The 22,547-nt window shown below is 37.7% G+C and overlaps 1 pseudogene; it reads right to left on the reverse strand.

The window, feature by feature from the left end:
• Window positions 1-1,440: 1,440 nt before the first annotated feature.
• Window positions 1,441-22,547, reverse strand: part of LOC140524323 (bromodomain testis-specific protein-like) — a 38,006-nt pseudogene continuing 16,899 nt past the window's right edge.

Below are 22,547 nucleotides of genomic sequence, written 5' to 3' on the forward strand. Positions count from 1 at the left end.
CCTTTTGATTAGATCTATTTCTGCTTTTGCTTTGACTGAGATTAGGATTGCTACTCCTGCCTTTCTTACATGAGCTGAAGCACAATATATTCTGCTCCATCCTTTGACCTTTATCCTATGTGTATCCCCCCGTTTCAAATGTGTTTCTTGTAAGCAGTATATTGATGGATTATGGCTTTTAATCCATTCTGCTATCCGTCTCCGTTTTATGGGAGAGTTCATTCCATTCACATTCACAGTTATGATTACAATCTGTGTATTTCCCTCCAACCTCTTTCCCACCATTTGTGCTTTTAGCTCTCCTGTCTCCCTTCCCCTCCTCAATAGTATTCACTTTTCTCCCCCTCCTCCTGCAGCCTTCCCCTCCTTCTTTTGACCCCCCTCCCTTTTAGTTCCCTTTACTCTTATTGCTTCTTTCCTCCCTTTTAGCCACCCTCCCCTTTCTTCCCCCTTCCCCTCCTACTACCTATAGAGCTAGTTAGGCTTATCTACTTAAGATTATTGTTCCCTCCTTTGAACAAATCAGATGAGAGTACCTCTCAAACAATGCTCATCTCCCTCCCCTCCTTCCCTCTACTATAGTTTTGTACTTCTTCCTGTGATATAATTTGCCATTTTCTGCTTCCCCCTTTCCACACCTCCTATTACATTCCCTTCTCATACTTAAATCATATTTTTGACATGACATCATTTACTTTATGCCCGTTCCCTCTACATATATCCCTTTTATCATAATAGCTGCACAGTTCTCAAGATTAGCAGGTATCATCTTCCCTTATAGGGAGGTAAACAGTTTTCCCTAATTGAGTAGCAAGTTTTTGTTTTTGTTTTTTCCCCTCTGTTTACCTTTTTATGATTCTCTGGAGACCTGCATTTGAAGATCAAATTGTCTATTGAGTTCTGGTGTTTTGGTCAGGAAGCTCTGGAAATCCCTTATTTCGTTGAATGACTTTCTCCTTGCCTGAAATGTTATGCTGAACTTTGCTGGGTAGTTGATCCTTGGTTGAAGTCCCAACTCCTTTGCCTTACGGAATATTGGGTTCCAATTCTTTCGATCTTTTAATGTAGAAGCTGCAAGGTCCTGTGTGATCCTGACTGTGTGTCCTTGATATTTGAATTGTTTCTTTCTGGCTGCTTGTAGTATTTTCTCCTTCACTTGATAGCTCTGGAATTTGGCAACTATATTTCTTGGGGTTTTGAGTTTGGGATCCCTTTCGGGAGGGGAACGGTGGATTCTTTCGATGACTATTTTGCCCTCTGAGTCTAGTACTTCTGGACAGTTTTCCTTGATGATTTCCTGGAAGATATTGTCCAGACTCTTTTCTTCATCATGGGTTTCTGGCAGGCCAATAATTCTTAGATTTTCTCTCCTGGATCTATTTTCCAGGTCAGTTGTTTTTCCAATTAAATATTTTACATTTTCTTCTATCTTTTCATTCTTTAGATTTTGTTTGACTGATTCTTGTTGCCTCATTGAGTCATTAGTTTCTACTTGCCCAATTCTAATCTTCATCGTAGTGTTTTCTTCAGTTAGCTTTTCCATCTCCTTTTCCATCTGACCAATTTTTCCCTTTAGGGAGCTATTTTCTACATTTAATTTTTGTACTTCTTTTTCCAATCGACCAATTTTCCCAGTTAGGTTTTGGGTTTCCTTTTCCATCTGATCAATTTTCCCAATTAGGTTTTGGGTTTCCTTTTCCATTTGATTAGCTCTTCCTTTTAGGGAATTATTCTCTCCAGTTAATTTTTGAACTTCCTTTTCCATTTCTTCAATTTTCTTTTTCAGGGTGATGTTCTCATCAGTGAATTCTTTTTTTATAGTTTTAAAATCATTGGCCAGTTTTTCTTTTATATCCTTCTTCAGACGTTCCAGGTAATCTAGTTGTGCTTGCGAGAAATTCATAGTCCCATCTGAGGTTTCAGATGGAAGTACAGTCTCAGGTCTAACCTCTTTGGTGTTTGTGTTTTGGTCCTTATCCCCATAGAAAGATTCTATGGTTTTTTCACTTTTCGTCTGCTTTTTCCGATTCATCATGTTGGCTGAGTGTTGTAGCTTTTGGTTCTTTCAGTCAGAAGGTACAGATCTTTAAGTTGAGCTGATGTGTGTCTGGGCTAAAAGCAGGCTTTTGTTTTTTGTTTCCCCAATTAACCTTGGGGTTAGCTTGTTAGGTGTGTGGGAGGTGTGGTCTGGTCTCAGGATATCTCCTCAGCTGACTTGAGGCAAAGGCAAGGTCAGGGGATGGTAATCCCAGCTTCCCTATTGTCTTCCCTTTTCCCCTGGAGGGCTGGGGCACGCCTAGAAGCTAATGCGTGTTCCCGCCCCTCCTGGGGCTCGTCTCCCGGCTCTGAGGCTTGCCTGGGTCTCAGTGCGAATTTTCTCTGCCCTGGGTCATCTGTCCCTGAAGATCGCCTCCACCACAGTAGGAAGAATCCCCCTTTGCCACTTTTCCAGCCTCTGGTGTTATGAGACCACCTGCCCCATTCTGCTGTTCCCGCTGATCCAGGATTAATCTGGGGAAGAATTTTATGGTTCCCTCACGGTCATCAGGGGGGAGGAGAGAGCACTTACTGATCACTCTGCCATCCCAGTTCCTGGAAGTTCAAGTAGTGACCCACCGAAGTCCGTCTTCAGGCTGAAGATTTCAAGGGCTGCTGCGCTGATGTCTGGCACTCAGCGGCTCTCACCGGCTCGGCCTGGCTTATCTCCTGCTCCGCTGGTCTCGCCCGCCACTCTCGGGCTCCTCTGGTCCCCTCCGCCCTGCCGCGCCGACCACGCTGCGCTGTGCGCCGGGGTCTTACCCCCGCGGAACAGATCCCTCCCTTGGACCCTCCGGTACAGCCTGGGCTCCGAATCCGTCAAAGTCCGTCACCCACTGGATTTTACACCTCCAAAGTCTGGTCAGACTCTCCCCTCAGAGATATCCAGAGGAGTTTTTCCAGGAGCTTAGGTGAGTCGTTGCTTTCACTCCGCCATCTTGTCTCCCTGTGTGTCTAGAATTCATTTTAAGGAATATGAATGGCACTTCTCACGGGTACATGAAACGTGTTCATTTATATATGGCTACAACTGAGGAAGTAACAGATGGCATAGGAGAGTTGATCCATAAAAACATAAGTACATTTGCATGCATAAAATTTAAGTATCTGGCAATTGTTCTTCCAGTAGAGGTGTTACCTCCGCAAATTTGCATGGAGTGTTTCTCGTGTTAAGAAGAACACCACGGGATTAATCCCATCCACTGTAATCTCCAATTGTAGTGATCTCTCCCTTTTATAAATACGTATATGTATATCATTCCCTCAATAGTTGTTTATGTGTTACCTTATATTAAAAAAGAAATTCCTCTATTTTGCATTGGCTTCCTATTGAGGCTGTAAATTCTTCACGGAGAGAGGGCATGTCTTACACAAAGTCTTTGCAACCTACTGAGGACCTACTATAGTGTAATTAGCATAATTAACATGCACTAGTTGATGATGTAAGTTTTGAACAAGGAAGAAACTGTAATCTGACTGAAAGCTGACATACTGAAAACTTGCATGCTCAGGGACATTAGACGAAAAAGGCTGCCAGTTTTCCCTGATCACAAATAAAATGAGGTAATTTGTACTGCCAAAGATGGACTCTAACTTATTGCTTCCTTGCTTTACCTTCGAGGGCTCGGTCCACACCTAGTTTTTTGACTGCAGCCTGAAGCCAAAAGCTTTGGAAGGTTAATATTTCCATCAATGTGCTCCTAAAAGAAGGAGGGAAATGAAGACAATGAGTGATAGGGGAGTTAAATGGAAAACAAAATTTATTTCTTTGCTATACTGATTTCTGAAACTTAGAAAAATTTCTCAAACATAAAAATGCAAAAGAAAAGAAGTTTCCATAAGAATGAGACTGGCCCTCACAATAATTTCTTAGTTAAGACAAGTAAACTGAAATGAACCAGGTTAAGAGAACACTTTTTTAAAATTAGGAAGTGCTTATGAAAATGTGGGAGGCCGTGATTAGTTTAACATAATCGACAATGGTCACTATGTTTTTGGAGCAGAGACAGTAGCATTTATCATGTGTCTAATATGTGCCTAAAATAAAGGCCACAAAGCTAAAAGATTTACAATTATTATCTCATTTGATTCTTACACCAATCCTGGGAAATAGCTGTTGTTATTATCCCCCAAATGAGAAAGATTAAAGGAGTTGTGTCACACAGATAGCATCTGAGGCCACATTTGATTTCAGATCTTTCTAACCCCAGGCTCAACTTTCTATCCATAATTCCTTCAAAGTACCTCTAAGTGGAAAAGAATCTCATCCTCAAAAATTCTGTTTTTGACCACATTGGCTTAAATTTCACTTACTTTATCACGTATGATGGGTACTAGGTTGAAAATATGTTTCGAAGAACATCGCTATTATCCACTTCCATACTTTTTGGTTGGCATAATGATGAATAGCACACATAACTACATACAAATATGAGAAAGCAACCAAGAATGGAGAAATCTATTTGATGGTAATAAAGTGAACACTTTAGGAAAATTTCACTACAATGTTATTCTACGCTTAACTTTGCCTTCATTGTAATAATTTCCAATAATAATAATAGTGACAATACAATAATTATGTCCTGAATATGTATTTTGTCATTGAGGGCTCTGGGAAATTGAAAATGTGTTTAAAAAAATCAGACTAGAAAAACTCAAAATGCTTTAGTCCAAATGTCACCTTGCAACAATTTTAATTTTAGCTTAACTTTCAACTCATGGCAAAGTCCACAAATAAATCTTTAGTCTTCTTCTTCTTCTTCTTCTTCTTCTTCTTCTTCTTCTTCTTCTTCTTCTACTACTACTACTAGTACTACTGCTAATACTCGTACTCCTGCTACTAGAATTACTGCTACCACGACTCTTACAACTACTCCTACTACTTTTACTACTACAATAATAAAATTACTTCTACTGCTAACATGCTGAGAAAAGGAATCCTTTCAAAAATACCAAAGTATAAGTAATCCCTGTCTTCTAGGAACATTTTTCTAGTTGAGTTACAAAGACTTAGAAAAAAGAAATGATAGTTTGATAACAGATGTGAACACCATAATGAATATACAGTTAAATCCTAAATTATGTGATATCTGATAACATGTGGAATTCAGGAGATAAAGAAAGCAAGAGAGGTGAAAAGTCCAAAAAGGAGCATGGCAATACATTCGGTCAAAAGTCTCTTGAAGTTGAAGAGTAGAGTAGGAGTAGTTGTTGTAGTAGTAGTAGAGGTAGTAGTGGTAGTAGTAGTAGCAGCAGCAGCAGCAGCAGTAGTACTAGTAGTAGTGGTAGCATCAGTAGTAGCATTAGTATTAGTAGTAGTAGTTTTCAGAAAATTTATAATGTTGGTGAAAAAAGAGAAACATCATACTGAACATACTTTTCATTAACCAGGGACAAATTACCGATTGCGTAATTTGATTTTAGTTTTCTTTATTTCCTTCTGTATTTTTTTCTGATTTTCATTATCCATTCGATAAAATTGCTGTGAAACTGCGGTCTGCAATTGATATTTGAGGGAAAGACGAAATTTTGTTGCAGGTATCTGACTTTAGACTGATAGAAATATGTCCAAATAATTTCTGTTAAAGATTTCATAAATCAATATTAGCTTCCAGAATCTGCAATTTTGGACACTGTGCAAGAATAAGTGCCAAAGCAATAAAAAAATGGAGATAAATGAAAAAATTCTAGGGAAGCACAATTAAAAAATAAGATTAATAACACAAAAAACTTAATGCTACATGCATAAACATAATCCTTTTGAACAGAATTTACTGTCCTCAATTTTCCAGAAAAGTGGTGGTTCATGTTAGGAATTTCACTAAAAATATGATACAATCTTTAGTGTTTCAAAAATTAGTTCAGAGCAGTCTGAGTTGCAACTACTCAGACCATTCAGCATGTTTACATTCTTGTAAAACATATAATGGTAATATGCTCTAGTATCTCAAAAGAGATGTCTGATTTGAATTGTGATATTATTCCTAGCATGACATTGTAGAATTTTTCTTAAGTTTTAGCATTTCAAATAATTTATTCCAGTGCAGTATTAAAATGGAACATTAGGAATATTGTTAGAACAATAAATTTATCAGTATTTCTGCATTAATGATTTCCCCTATCAATATTTATTGTCAAAATTTCATGCAGTACATAATTTCTTTCAGCAAAGTGAGCCATCTAGCCTAAAAGATGATTTTAAAATTTTATTTGTATAATTTTATTTTCATTTTATTTTTATATTTAAGATTATTTTCATTTGTTTATTTAATTACCTGTATTTTATTACACTAATTTATTACATTCATATTAAATAAGAGACTATTGTGTCATTATTTTCTTATCATATGTCATATTATTGATTCTCATGCTCCTTTCTTACATAGCAGAATTTTTACAATAAAGTTAAAAATGTCTGCCTGCCGAAAATTTAAATTCCTTAATTAATTTGATCAAAATTAGTTTAACTTCCATTTCTGAAAGTTAAATGCTTCTCAAATACATTATTTAAAGACCTACCTCTGCTCAGCTTTCTCATTTTCATATTTACATATTTGCTCTTTAAATTGGTTACATTCACTGATTTAACCATTTTTTTCTCTCTTCTATCACAAGAACTTCCTTTTTAGTATCAGCATAAACTCTATTGAAGAGATCAAGAAACTGTACCTGGGCAAGACTCAATAGCTTTTCTTGAAGGATGACTGTCTTTTGGGTGTCTTCAAGCTGTAGCTGAAGTGACATAGTTTCACACTGAATTTGGGCACGTATTTCTTGGATAGAGTCGTTTTTGACAGTATGTATTTTTGCGTATTTTTCCCAAATTATTTACTTATTTTTAATCTTCAACATGCATTTCCACAAGATTGTGAGTTTTAAATTTTCTCCCTATCTCTCCCCTCTCCCACCCCAAAACAGCGTACATTCTCATGACCCCTTCCCCCAGTCTCCCCTCCCTCTGTCACACCCCTTCTTTCCCATATCTCTATATTCTCTCTTTTCCAGTAGGGCAAGATACATTTCTATACCCCATATAAATTTCTACACCCCATTACCTGTATTTCTTATTCCCAGTTATGTGAAAAAACAATTCACAAGAGTCATTTCTGAAACTCCTCAAAACTGATTGCTTGTAATTACTTCCTCCTCCCATTTACCCTCCCTTCTCTCATCTCCCAAACCCTACTTATCCCTTTCCCCCATACTTTCCTGTAGTGTAAGATAAATTTTCATGCCAAACTGAGTTTGCATGTTCTTCGCTCTTTAAATCATACATGATGAGAGCAAGCTTCATTTTTTCCCTCTCACCTCTGCCTTACCATAAGTTTGTTTACATATCATCTCTTCCTATTTAAGTCAATCTCTGCCCTCTCTCCCTCTCTCTCCCCCTCTCTCCATATATACGTATATACTTACATATATATATATATATATATATATATATATATATATATATATATATATATATATATATATATATATATACATATATGTGTGTGTGTGTGTGTGTGTGTGTGTGTATAACCCCTTCAACTACCAAATACTGAGAAAAGTTTCAAAAGTTACAAATATTATCATTCCATGTAGGAATGTAAATATTTCAGGTTAGTATATAGCTTATGATTTCTCTTCACTGTTTACCTTTTTATGCTTCTCTTGTTTCTTGTGCTTGAAAGTCTGATTTTCCATTCAGCTCTGGTCTTTTCGTCAAGAATGCTTGAAAGTCCTCGATTTCATTGAATGACCCTTATTTTTCTCTTAAAGTATTATATTTAGTTTCGCATCCTAGGTGATCTTTCGGTTTAGTCCTATTTCCTTTGACATCTGCAATATCATATTGCAAGCACCTTGATCCCGTAATGTAGAAGCTTCCAGATCCCGTGTTGTCCTCATTGTGTTGCTGCAATACTCAAATTGATTCTTTCTGGATGCTTGAAATATTTTCTCTTTGACCTGGGATCTCTGGAATTTGCCTACAATATTCCTAGGTGGTTTTTTTTTCAAATCACTTTCAGGAAGTGATTGGTGGATTCGTTCAGTATTTATTTTGCCCACTGGTTCCACAATATCAGGGCAAGTTTCCTTGATAATTTCATGAAAGGTGATGTCTAGGCTCTATTTTTGATCATGGCTTTCAGGTAGTTCCTTAATTTTTAAGTTGTCTCTCCTGGACCTGTTTTCCAGGTCAGTTGATTTTCCAGTGAGATATTTCACATTATCTTCTTTACTTTTCATTGTTTTGGTGGTGTTTTGTAATTTTTTGGTTTCTCATAAAGTCATTAGCTTCCATCTGCTCCTTTCTGATTTTTCAAAGACTATTTTCTTCAGTGAGATTTGGAACCTCCTTTTCCATTTCACTAATTGTGCTCTTTAAAGCATTCTTCTCCTCATTGGCTTTTTGGGCTGCTTTAGCCATTTGAGGTAGTCTATTTTTAAAGGTGCTAAATTTTTCAGTATTTTTTTGGTTGTCTTTTTGCAAGCTGTTGACTCGTTTTTCATGATATTCTTGCATTACTCTCATAACACTTCCCAATTTTCGTCACCTATCTTAGCTGATTTTGAAAATCATTTTTGACCTCTTATATGGCCTGAGACCACTGCATATGTATTTTAGAGGTTTAGGATGTAGAAGACTTGACTTCCCTTGATGTTATGCATTATTCTTCCTCATCCAAAGAATGGAAGAAATACCCGTTCACAAAGAAAATAGTCTTTTATACTGATGTTTTTTCCCTTGTTTGAACTTTTCCCCAGCCAGTTTCTTGACTTTTGAATCCTTAATCAAGAGAAGGGTATACTCTAGGTACATGTAAGTTCTCAGTGCCTGCGAGGTGGCAAAAACAAGGGGGAGGGATTGATTCCTCTCCTGGCCTCTGATCAGGTCTTGAGCAGTATTCCCTCTACAGAGACTCCACCAACTCCACCACACCAGCTACCACTCCTTCTCACCCCAAGGTCCCCACTCAGGATTGAGATCCACATCAGTTTCTCAATTCACCCAGGGGTTTAGGCCAGGGCTCCAACAATGGAAGATGCAGCTGCCTGGGTCCTGCATTAGACTGTTGCATTCCCTTCTCACCCAAATGAAAGAGCTTTCTCACTGACCTTTGAAGCTGTCTTTGGCATTTGTGAGTTGAGGAATATGGGACATGCAGCTGCTGCTGGTGCTTTCTTGAGGCCTGCTCCAGTCTTGTCCCTGTCACTGTGCCACCTATTCTGTGGTTCACTCTGCACAGCATGACAGACCTTTTCTGTGTACTTGCAGGCTGCTCTGGGCTGGAAATCTCTTTCAATCTGACATTTTGTGGCTTGTGCTGCTCTAGAATTTGTTTAGATTTAATTTTTACACGTATCTAATGGGCTGTGGGAGGAGAGTGCTAGAGGTGCGTGCTTCTACTCCATCATCTTGACCATGCCCCTTTGACAACACATTTGATCGGTTCATTCTTTTCCTGTTCTATTGTGTTTTCAAATTCCTTTGCCTTCTGTTTTTCATGGTGCAATTCTCTCTGTATGATTTCTCAAATGGATGTCTTTTTTCTGAGGGAATCATGTACATGGTACACCACTTTTTCTAACCTACTGGTGATGTTCACCTTTAGAGAGCTCTTAAGAAAGGAAACCACGGTTTTCTCTTAGGCTAGAAAAGTCATGACTTAGTTTGTGTTGTAAACGAAGCTATTCTTCACGTTGTCCCTGAAAGGAATTTTCAAGAGCTCTCTCTGATGTCCCATTTGGCTCATGAGCATGAACAGCAAAAATCAGAAGGGAACAGTATGATGCAATTTCTTTCTCTAGACTGCTGTCCTTCCCTTTGCATTGTTTAATTTAGAGTTCAGCACTGCATTCCCAGTTGTCAGAACTTTTATTTTTTCCACCCTAGTGGAATATGAATTTTATTAATGCTTCTTTAATCAGTTGTAATTCCTTTTGAAGTTCATCATTCTTTACTTTTAAAACTTCAGTGTCTTCTATATATTGATTTTATTTTTCCTGATCCTTAATCATTTCTGTGTCTACATCCACTTTGAACGTGGCAAATTCATCCTGTATGATTCCATTTTTATCCAAAAGATATTTTTCTTTTTCATTCCTAACAGGAACCTAAACATAATAAACAGAAAATATGTTACTCAAGATCAATTCATGTATTGTGAGTTTTGCTTAGAAATTCAAAATCAACCCCAGGAGGCCAAGAAGGATAGTGTTTTCAGTAAACTGAGGATGTTTCATCTATTTCACATTTCTGTCAGACTCAATTTTCCTAAAGAGCAGGTCTTAAAAGTGCTTCATCAGTCAGAAAATATGGACTGTAATTTTAAGCCCACAAAGCTGTCTGCTTTCGGTATATTTGATTTCTTTTGCTCTATCCATTCTATCCCACACGGATTAGTCACGGTGTTACAATAAAAGTAACAAAACCTAATTATTTATGTGGGCCTTCTAAGGTTTTTCAAAAGTACTTTCAAAACATCATGTCACCTACAACTTGGATGACCCTTATGAGACACATATTTGTAGTCATCCTCCCCATTTTGCTGATGAGAATTTATGAATGAAATATCCCACACCAGAGACAACGTTTTGTAGGCTTGCTTTCCATGAGGAACCTGATGATAGTCACAGTCACTATAAAGTGACATGCCTTTAGCAACCCTTTATTACTGTGATAAGCTGATGGAGATTTCACATTTTCAAACGTTTTATTAAGCTATCGTCCCTGTTTTCGTCAACTGTTAATATCTCTGGAACATTACCAGTCTATGAGAGTCTTGTACAAGTTCACATACTTGAAGGTGGGAAGGAAAGATTGGGATGGAAAGCAAGGCAAATGGACCTGGCAGTACAAATCACACGTTGCTGTTGCATGCAACAAATACTCCATAAAGAGAACAGTTCTGGTCTTTCAAGGAACAGGTGTGCCACCTACACAGAGAGATGGAAAAGGGACACTAACCTGAATGGGAATCGCTGCTATTAGAAGATGTCGAGTTGCTGCTGCTGCTACCCCAGGGTGAGGAGCTGCTGCCACCGCCGTCGCTGCTGCTGCTGTTCTGGCTCAACCTTGTGCCCGCCCCCCGCGTGGCCTTGGACACTTGTGTTTTCACAGTGTGACATTTCCTGGGTCTCTTTCTCAGACACACCATAACGTATTTTTCTACTTCTCTCAGGACTGATGCTTTTGGTGTTTCAAAATCAATTTCTATCTTGTCAGGATTAGAATTCAGTAAAGATGATTCTCCTGACACTATTATGTGGACGACTCACACAAGTTTATCTCTGCGGCGTTTGTTGATAGCCAAGCTTAACTGCCTTTTCTCATCATAGTTCCTAGGCTTAGCATTATCTTCCTCCCCAGATTTATTGCCAACATTTGTTCCTTGAATTGTTTGGCAGGCAATTTTTCAGCTCTTTCTGTAGTTATTTGCTTATTTTTTTCCCTCTGACTTTCATCTTTCTTGATACATTTCTTTGTTTCTTTCTGCTTCTGTCTTTTAGATCTTTCATTCTTTTTCTTCAACTTATGGTAAGGTACTTTAGACAGAACTTGCACGTGTTGATGAATACATTTAAGTTGCTCCTGAAGTTTTGCACTCGCTCATCAGGAGACTCTCCAAAAGAGTTGTCTTCAAAGGAAGCACCACTGCTACTTTCTCTACAGAATGCTTTGGTGACATCCGTTTCTATATAGCACATAGACATTCTTGCAATGGGTTCATCTGTGATCTTGGAAACTGAATCTCAAAAACATCTGAAGTGTTGTTGCCATCACTACCACCTCAAGATCTGGTAGGTTATACTTGGAGCAATTCATAAACATTAACTGAACATCTGCAGCAAATTCACGTGCATCCTTACATTTCTGGTTATACCTTTTTCTTTAGTTGTGCCAAGGTCCATTGGATTTTTGACAACATCATTGTACTTATGGAGTTCTAGAGCAACAGGCTTATGGAAAGGTCAAGTATATGCTACCTTGTCCTTTGAAAACATTTCTTCAAGAATTTCATTACGGTATTTTAATTACTCAGTTAATTTAACATGTTCCCAACTCTATATTTTTGCTGAGAATCTGGTATGATATTCTTCCCTACTTTTTCTATTACAAGTGGTATTTTAGCAGATTTGTGCTCAACCAGGCTTGATGAAGATTCGCTACTTGATGTATCTATCCACGTTATACAGGTTGTAGTATCTGCTTTCCTTTTCACACCCCTTTTAACTTATGTTACAGTTGTGTGTTATAGCGTGGTGGAGCGGCTTTAGCAATGTGCAATGCAGAAAGTAATGTCTCAGGACATACTGGAGATGGAATCACTTGCTGTTTAGCTACCTTTTCTGATGCCCTAGGGAATGGTTTTTCTTTCATAGTGGAAACTCCTAAAGATTGTTGAGTACCTTTTCATTTTCTTTTCCTTTCCACCTGCCACTAGTTGTTCTGAAGGCATTTGAGACAGTTTTTGCAGAAACAGTTTCTCTAAGACTTGTGTCATTAGAACAATGTCATCACCTGGCTTGCAAAACAATTGCAAAACAATATTTTCAAGTCTTCTATACATTCTGAGGCTTCCGCATAGTATTTATGTTCCAAGAGCTTTAGGAGGCTGTAATAATCTGGGAGAGTGAGCTTGGCCGCATCCACAGTCTGCTGGAAGGGTAAAGAGAAACTGTGCTGCCATAGAGCCTTCAGGACAACCTTCTGCAATTACTGCAGTTGGTTTGTGAGGAGGCCAGTCTTTCTGGCATTTATGTACTCTGGTGGAAGGGGGTTGGCAATAGCCATCTGTTGGCTTGACAGAGACATTCTGAACAGCTTTTTCCTGATGGAGTGTTGTCTTCCATATATTTGTATCGCCACTCACCCATCGGCGTTACTGCTCACTTGAAATGGTGACCAGCCTGAGTCATTTTGGAAGTAGTAGCTTCTATTTCTTTGTTCATTCATGGAGGTTTATTCAGAATTCCATCTTGCAAAGAACTGACACTCAGACCCTGCCTTTGTCTTTGAGTGTCATTTTGCTCTTCTTCAACCTGGGGAGAACAATATTGTAAAGTTTTTCATCACTTTTTTCTTCAGAATTCTGCAGAGACATTTTAACTTTAACTGGAATATAGAATGTGAAAAAGGATGGAAAAGAGATAAAAATTCTAAGAAAAGGAGGCTACTGAAAACGAAAGGGAATAAGGATATCATTTCAAAATTGTAAGGGATCCTCAACAACTATTCAGTCCAATTCATATCCATTGCTAGGTGTGTAACAGAAGTGCAGTTTACTCTTTTAGAACTATAGATTGTGAAAGCAGAAAGGGATACTAGCGATGAGTCAGCACATCATGGAATAAATGAGGAATCAGAGGCCTGAAACAGGAAGCCATTTGTTGAAAATCATCTGGATGGCAATGGACTGAGCTAGGACTCAAAATCTGGTAAAAGTCACACTCAGACGCAGATTTTGAACAAATTTGTGTATGTACACATGCATATTTTTCTGTGTACATATATATACATACATACATATATATATATATATATATATATATATATATATATATATATATATATATATATATATATATATATACAGGAACAGATATACATATATATATATACATATATATATATATATATATATATATATATATATATATATATATATATACAGGAACAGATATACATATATACACATATGCTTATATATATATGCATGTGTGTATAGATATATACAGATATATACATATATACATATATAATGTAGGTACTTGGCAATTGTACTTCCAGCAGAGGTACTAACTTAGCAAATTTATACGGAATATTATTGGTGTTGGGAACCCAGTAATGGATCAACACCACCTGCGCGAATCTCCAACTATAGTGATCTCTCCTTTATATAAATACTTACAGGTATAGCATTTATTTAATACTTCTTTAAGTTCTACCTTGTATAATAAATGAAATTCCTCTATTTTGTATTGGCTTCCCAGTGAGATTGAAAATTCTTCAAGGCAACAGGCCATGTCTTACACCAAGTCTTTGTAACCTGTTCAGAACCTATCATAGTACTATTCACATAATTAACAGTCACTGGTTGATGAAATAAGTTTTGTTCAAGAAAGTAACTATCATTTCACTGAAGTCTTACATAGTGAACACTTTCATCATCAGGAAAATTAGACAAGAAATGGTGCCACTTTCCCCTGAATGTGAATTAAATGACCAATTTCATGTTGTCAGAGATGGACTCTAAATTGTTGCTTCCTTGCTATACCTTCGAGAGCTCAGTCCATGCCTACTTTCTCGACTGCAGCCTGAAACCAAAAGCATTTGAAGGTGAATATTTTCACCTATGTGTTCCAAAAGGAATGTGAGGGAAATGAAGACGACCTGTGATAGGGGAGTTAGTACAGAAACAAAAATATTTCATTCCAGTACTGATCTCTGAAACCAAGAAAAATTTCTCAAGCATACAAATGCAAAATAGAAGAATTTTTTTAAGAAGTAAATTGGATCTCACAATAATTTCTTAGTTAATACAGATATACTTATATCAACCAGGTTGAGAGAACTCTTCTGCAATATTAGGAGGTGCTTATCAAAATGTGGCAGGCAGTAATAATTTCTATATAATTCACAGCTGTTTTATCTTTCTTTAGCACAGAAACTAATATTTAATAACTGTCTAATATGTGCCAAGTATAAAGGCCATAAAGTTAGGAGATTTACAATTATTATCTCCTTTAATTCTCACAAACTTCCTGGGAGGTAGGTGCAATCATATTCCCCATTTTATGGTTGTGGAAACTGAAAAAGATTAAGTGACTTGCCTAGGATTGCACGGATAGCACCTGAGACCATATATGAGGGCAGATCTTTGTAAGTCTAGGTCCAAATTTCTATACAAAATTCCCCCAATGTATCTCTGCAAACTCTCACCATCCAAAGTTCTATTTTTGACTGCTTTGGCATAGATTTTGCTTAGTTTTCCACGTATGATGGGTACTAGGTTGAAACTGTGTTTTGAAGGTTATCAGAAATATCTATTTCTATACTTTTGGGCTGGTATCATGATAAATAGCCTACTACATAATGACACGTAACTGTGGGAAAGCAACTGATTATGGAGAAAGGTATTTGATAGTAATAAAGGGAGCAGGTTGTGAGAATTTGACTGCCATGCTATTCTATGATTAACTTCACATTCATCGTAACAATTTCTAATACTAAAAATGTTGAGAATGAAATAATTTTATACTGAATTTCTATTTTGCCACTGGGTCTCTGGGAAATTGAAAATGCATAAAAAATAAGACTAGAAAAACAAAAAATGCCAACTATTGCCTTAGAACAAATTTAATGTTACGTAAACTTTCAATTCATGGTAAAATCAACAAATAAACATTTACTTTCCTTGTTCTTCCTCTTCTACTACTCGTGCTACTACTGCTAGAACAACTACTACAACTTCTTGTACTACTACAGTAATAACACTTACTTATACTGCCAACACTTTGGGAAAAGGAAGCTCTATTGAGTAAATGAAGAATAAATAATTCTTGTCCTCAAGGAACCACAATCTAGTTGGAAAAGAAAGACTTAGAATCAGGACATGATAATTTGTTAACAGATGTGAACACCATAAGGCAATCAGTATAAAGTTAACCACTAAATTATGGTTTGTCCAAATCTAAGTGGAATTCAGGAGATTAGGAATTCAATAGGTATGAAAAGTTCAAAAAGCGTTATGGCAAAAGAATCATACTTTTGTAATTCAAAGTCACCTTGAAGTGAAGAGTAGATAGGTTTTGGATAGGTATACTAAGTAGGGAAGTGTTACTGAGTGAGAAGAAGAGGGTGATGAAGGTATGGAGCTGGAAATCAGCATGGTGAGGTCAGTTTGATTAAGGTAGAAGATAATAATGAGATTCTCCACCTAATTACTTTCATTCTCAATGGCATTTTGCTTGTGTATTTTACGTATTTACAAATTTTGACGAAATGACATTTTGCTTTTATTCAAGGAGTAGTTCGAAGAGAAGGAGACAAATAATTTCTACTTCACAGTGCTGTTTGGGGGAATAAATCAGGAAATAAATGTAAAGGTCCTTCTAAATATGAAGTATGATAGAAATGATTTACTTATTATTGGCAGTTGGAAAAATACCTGATTCTTTGTGTAAGGCTAGATAAACAAAATTGTCAAATACATAAACAGTGAATGCTATGAAATGATTAAATATTGGGTGGGGCCAGGATGGAGGAGTAGGAAGATGCATATACTTTAGCACTTCCCCCACAGCCCACAAAATAACGGTAAAAAGGTCTCTCCACAAAGTGTAGAGCAACAGAAGCCCCAGAGCAACAGAGCGAAAGAGGTTTCCAGTCAAAGGCAACCTGCAGGCTTACAGGAAAGGTCTATCTTACAGGAAAGGTCTCTCTCATAGGACCCTGAGCAGAGCAGAGCTCAACCCTGGCCATGTGGCACTGGGAGGAAGAGGACCTGAACAGACCTCTGGGAAGAGCTCCTAACAGGGAGGATCCCACTTACTTCAACCCACAAGCAACACAGAAATCACCCAAAGTCAATGGGGGAGCGATTTCCCAGCTGGGGAGAGATAAAGGGATTTCTTCAGCAATAGCCCAAAGTGATGGCAGAGGCCAGGAGCAGACACGGGAAGCCACAGAGGGTGGGAAGTAACCTGGGTCCATTGTTCAAGAAGCTCAACTGAAAGCCTCTGGCAGTAGGGAGCAGCTGATCTAAACGTCATCCCTGAGTGAGAGTAAATGGCTGTGAAAGTGCCCCAAAAAGGGAACAAATGTAAGACCATCAAAGGTTACATTCTTGGTGACCAGCTGTCTCCTCCCATCCTTTCAGACAAGAAAGAACAAGACTTACTGTCACAGGAAGTTAAGACCTCTGCCTCCAGGGCCTCCAAACTGAACTTAAAGTAGACTCAGGCAATGGAAAAACTCGAAAAGCAAGGTAGCACCTGGTTCAAAGACAATCACAAAAATGCTGAGGAAAATAAAACCTTTGTAAAGAGACTGACTCGATTGGAAAAAGAGGTCCAAAAAGCCAGGGAGGAGAAGGAGGCAATAAAAAGTTGAATTAGGCAAAAGAAGGAGAAGGTTCAAAAGCTCAGTGAGCAAAACAGTTCTCTGAAACAGAGAACTGAGTTCAGGGAAACGAATGAGTGTAAGATAAACCGAGCAGTTAGAAAACAAACAAAAAAGAGTTTGAAAAAATACAAGATAATTTGAAACACCTCAATGGAAACACAAATGACCTGGAAAATAGATCCTGGGAAGACGATATAAAAATTATGGGACAACTTGAAAGCCATGATCAAAAAAGGAGCCTAGACATTATCTTCCATGAAATTATTGAGGAAAACAGTGCTGATATTCTAGAACGAGAGGCCAAAATAAACATTGAAAGAATCCACTTACCACCTCCAGAAAAACACCCGAGAAGAGAAACTCCTAGGAATATCGTGGCCAAATTTCAGAGTTCCAAGGTCAAGTAGGAAATTCAGCAATCAGCTAGAAAGAAAGAATTCGAGTGTTGTGGAAATACAATCAGGATAACACAGGATGTGTTAGCTTCATCATTAAGGGATGGAAGGGCTAGGGAAAGCATATTCAAGAAGTCAAAGGAAATGCGATTAAAACCAGGAATGAGCTACCCAGCAAAACTGAGTACAATACTTCAGGAGAACAAATGGTCATTCAGTGATATAGAGGACTTTGCAGCATTCATGTTGAAAAGACTTGACTTGTATAGAAAATTTGACTTTCAGACACAAAAATCAGGAGAAGCTTGAAAAGATAAACAGGAAAGAAAAGTCATAGAAAACTTTCTAAAGCTGAACTGTATATCTTCCTACTTTGAAAGAAAATATTTATAACTCTTGAGACTATTCTCAGTGTTTGGGTAGGTGGAAGGATTGTATACACATGCACACACACACACACACACATTGACAAAGAGTACAGGCTGTGTTGAATCAGAAGAGAGGATATCTACAAAAAATATATATAAAAAAACCTAAAGTGTGAGGGAGTAAAATACTGGGAGGAGAAAGGGAGAAATGCAATGGGACAGGCTATAACTCATAAAGAGATAAAGAAAAATCGTGTTCAATGGAGGAGAAAAGGGAGAAGAGGACAGGGGGTAAGTGATGCTACTCTCTCTACATTCATCTAAAGGAGGAAATTAAATGCTCACTCAATTTGGTATAAAAGTCTCTATTATACTAGAGGAATGTAGGGGAGGAGACAACAAGAGGGGTGAGGGGAATGATAGAAGTGAGGGCAAATGGAAGAAGGGAATAACTAGATATAAACACTTTTGGGAAGGAGGAAGGTTAAATGAAGGAATAAATCATAACGGGGAATAGAACAGGATACAGGGAAATATACTTAGTATCAGAAAACATGATCATTACAGAAGTCTTCTTCAAAACGACCTGTATTTAGTCTGTATTACATTATTTGCCTTCTCAAGGGGAGGAGTAGGGAGGAAGGGAGGGAGAGAAAGAGTGAGGGAGGGAAGGAAGGTTGAATTCAAAGCAGTAGAAAGGAATGCTGATAATTATTATTGCATATAACCCATAAACAAGTAACACAGGTAGTGAGGTACAGAAATTTATCTTGCCCTAAAAAATAAGACAGAAGATGGGGAAAAGGGAAGGGTGTGGTGTGATGGAAGGGAGAGCTCATCGAGTGAAGGGGTAATCAGAATGCAGGGAATTAGTTCGTGTGGGGACGGGAGAGATAGGGAGAATAATTGGACATGTTACAAAGTGATGTTAAAGCACTTAACATTAAAACAATTGACAGAATTAATTACTGAGACTACATCAGAGACATCGTTAGATTGGGGAAATGAATTTTGTTCTAAACCTCCTAGAGTCAGGTAACCTGGGGTAAAATTGGCATTGATGGAAAGGTTAAGGTTTGATTGGTAAATTTGTTTTTATGATTATTATTTAAGTGGAAACTAAAACAGGTATAGAACGGCATGGAAGTCACTTAAGACTTCTCTCAAAAGATGTGCCTTAGCCAATGTGAAATTATAGTCATAACTGAAACCGTGGTCATTGCAACTTGCTATTGGAAGATGCTATGAGACTACTAAGTGACTGTTCTTCCGAATCTAACTCCATATATGGATAGCAAAATAGTAATCTGAGCCTCCAATCCATGATGCCATTAAACCTGTATAGGAATTGAAAAAGGTGATCTCATGGGAAGGGTGGGAGAGCGGCTGTACAGCCTGGGCTGAGGTAGGATTCTCCTGACTCAATTTCCCCACTGATATCTATCAGACTCGAAGCCTCAGTGAATGCAAGTTGACAATCTATTCCTGCCTGAAACTGACAGGAATTTGGGGAGATTTGTTTTTCGCTGCAATGTCCTAACACTTAGTGGCAATTTCCTCAAGTCAAAAGGGTGGTAAGCCTAATAAGAGATCAATTAAATTATAGCTTGTTGGTAGGGGAACATCCAAGGTCAAGTCTAAAATTAAGCTATTAGGCTTAGGAGTTTAGAACAACAACAGTAAGCTAAGGTCGTCTACTTCTTAGTAGGAATGTGGAGACAATTAGAACAAGGGCTTTCATAAGCATACATAGTTATCATTACTATCTCAGTTGAATACCGCTAAAAAAAATTACATTGTGGTCTACATTGTGAACACTTTAAAAGAGACATCACCCGACCAAAGGTGGGAATTGTTTTATGTGATATGAAATATGTTACAAATGAAAAATAAAAAAAAATATTAAATATCAATTTAATTTAATATATTAAAATTCAAGTGTACAGGTGATGGAGTTTTTATGTCTGGCTTTATGTGAGTGTAAATGACAGGCAGAGTGTTCAGAAAATTTATAATATTGATGAAATAAAGGAAATAGCACCCTCAACACACTTTCCATTAACCAGTGAGAAATTACAGATTTTATGCATACATACATTACTTTTCCTTTGATCTAATTTCTTCTGTAGTTTTTTCTTATTTTCAAAATCAGTTCGATAAAATGATGCAACTTGTGAAACTACTGTCATGGACTGATATCACAAAGAATCAGCAAGTTCTTCTTGAAGCTTTCTTACTGTAACCTGAGTGAAATATTTCCAAATTATTTCTGTTCATGATTCCATGACATGATATTAGCTCATAAAAAAACGAATACACTTTTAAAATGAACAGAAATTAATATTTTCTCATTCAACTTAACTTCATTTATATATTCATAATTACCATAGATTTAGAGCTAGAGATATCTTAAGGACTATTTAATACAAGCACCTCATTTTGCCAACATGAAAACTGAAGGCCAAAAAAGTTAATTGAATTACTCACGGTCCTAAAGGCAGTCATTGAGAGAGAAAAGGATTGGAACTTGGCTCCTGAGACTACAAAGCTCAATTAACTATACAACTTCACCTCCACTCAGCATGGATCAAATGCTGTCTTCTTCTTGCTCAGTGTACTCCCCATTAAGCAATGCATTCAACCTGATTTCCCCATTACCTCTTTCAGAGAAAAATTAAAAGACCTCCAAAGTTACCTAGGGACTAAACCCTTTTATCTGAAATTGACATGGAAGGGGATGTAATGGAGTGGGTATAATCAATAGTTTTTATATTTGATAGAAACATTAGGGGTTTCCCCTTCCCTTTTTCAGAAACGTGAACTACTTTCTTTCTCTGCTCCTGCCTTTACAATGAAGAAGACATGCATAAGAAAGGGATGAATTTTCGTTCCTCTCGGAGTTTCACCTGGAGAATGAACATAGGCGCTGATATCCTTATCAGGCTTAGTAAAAGGACTTGACAAGTATGTTTTAGTTTGCTCGCAGCCAAAACCGCAACATATATCGTTGTTAACTACCTTTCACATGTTCAACTCTCTTTGCCAAGCCTTCAAAGCAATTCTCTTATCCATTAGAATAGGAATTACACGTCTGGCTGTAGCCAATGGGCAGAGAAAATGGAAACAATAAAAATAGGGTAGTTTTCCACTTATGTATACACAGTATATTGCAAGGTCAGTGTTTCTACATACATAAGTATATTCATTCATATGCACATATCCATATGTCCAAATATGCACAGAAATACACAGTCACAAATGCATAGAGAGATATGCTACAAAATATCATCTTCACTTCACCATACAGCAAAGTATATGAATGCACCAATGAGTAAGAGAAAATGAAACCAAAAAATAAAAGGAACCAAATCTTTTTTATCTCTTATTAGATAATATTAAGTGCCTTGTAACACTAAATTTAAATAACGTCTAGTAAATTTTTGAAGGAAGGAGAAAGCAGAAAGATGGCAATAAAAACTTGTGAAAATAAAACTGACCTAATTAACTGAATTCATACAAGTAAACTGAATTGTAGTATGGAAGGACTGGATTCAAATTCATGACCATATATACTAAAAATAAAATTTAAAAATTTTTTTATGACGTGTTTCCCCATTGAATTGATGATGAATCAGAGAGAATGAGAACTGCTTGTAGATTGTAAGGGGCAATGCATATTCAACAAATAAAAGGCAATGATTCCAGAAACTGCAATTTTGGACACTGAGCAAGGATAGTTATTAAAACAATAAAAAATACTGAGATAAAAAAAAAATTAGTAGGGACGCCCAAACAATTAAAAAGTAAGATTAGTGAGGACACCTCAGGGGCTGAATCTGCAATTGCAACAGTGAGGCCTCAGACCCCTTGGCCCACAGGCACCAAAGGTCAGTGACGGGGTTCAATCAGCAGGCCAGGAAGGGAGACGGCTTTCCCATAGCTCTGACAGCAGGCAGTGGCCACAGATCTTGCACAGCAGCCCCTATGGGAGCTCCCTTGTTGGAGCGTAAAAACCCCTGGGGCCATTGAAGAGCTGAGTCTTGCCTCTGCCCTGGGTGGAGGCCCTGGGCTAGCTGCTCTTTGCCTCACACGGAATGATGGCCCTGCCATCCAGCCTATCTGAAAATCAGCCCCAAGTGCTGACTTGGGAACTCGAGGCCAAGTGCCAGTGGAGAGGTATCTGCTAAGATTCTTGGCATAGAAATCCCTCTCTGCATCCAGACCAGGACACGCTTGATTGTGCCACTTTGGAGGAAGTGAAATCTCACAGATTCCCGGAGAATACCCTACTCTTGACAAAGGACCCAAAAGTCAAGTAACTGGTTGGGAAAATGCCCAAAAAAGGGAAAAAAAATAAGACTGTAGCAGGTTACTTTCTTGGTGAGCAGATATCTCCTCTCATACATTTGGATGAGGAAAAGCAATGCTTACCGTCAGATAAAGACGTAAAAGTCAAGGCTTCTGTATCCCAAACAACCAAAATAAATTTTCAATGGGCTCAGGACATGGAAAATCTCAAAAAGGAATATGAAAATCAAGTTAAAGAGGTGGAGGAAAACCTGGGAAGAGAGATGAGAGAGATGCAAGAAAAGCATGAAAAGCAGGCCAACACCTTGCTAAAGGAGACCCAAA

This window comes from Notamacropus eugenii, chromosome 2, assembly GCF_028372415.1.
Source record: "Notamacropus eugenii isolate mMacEug1 chromosome 2, mMacEug1.pri_v2, whole genome shotgun sequence".
Lineage (NCBI taxonomy): Eukaryota > Metazoa > Chordata > Mammalia > Diprotodontia > Macropodidae > Notamacropus > Notamacropus eugenii.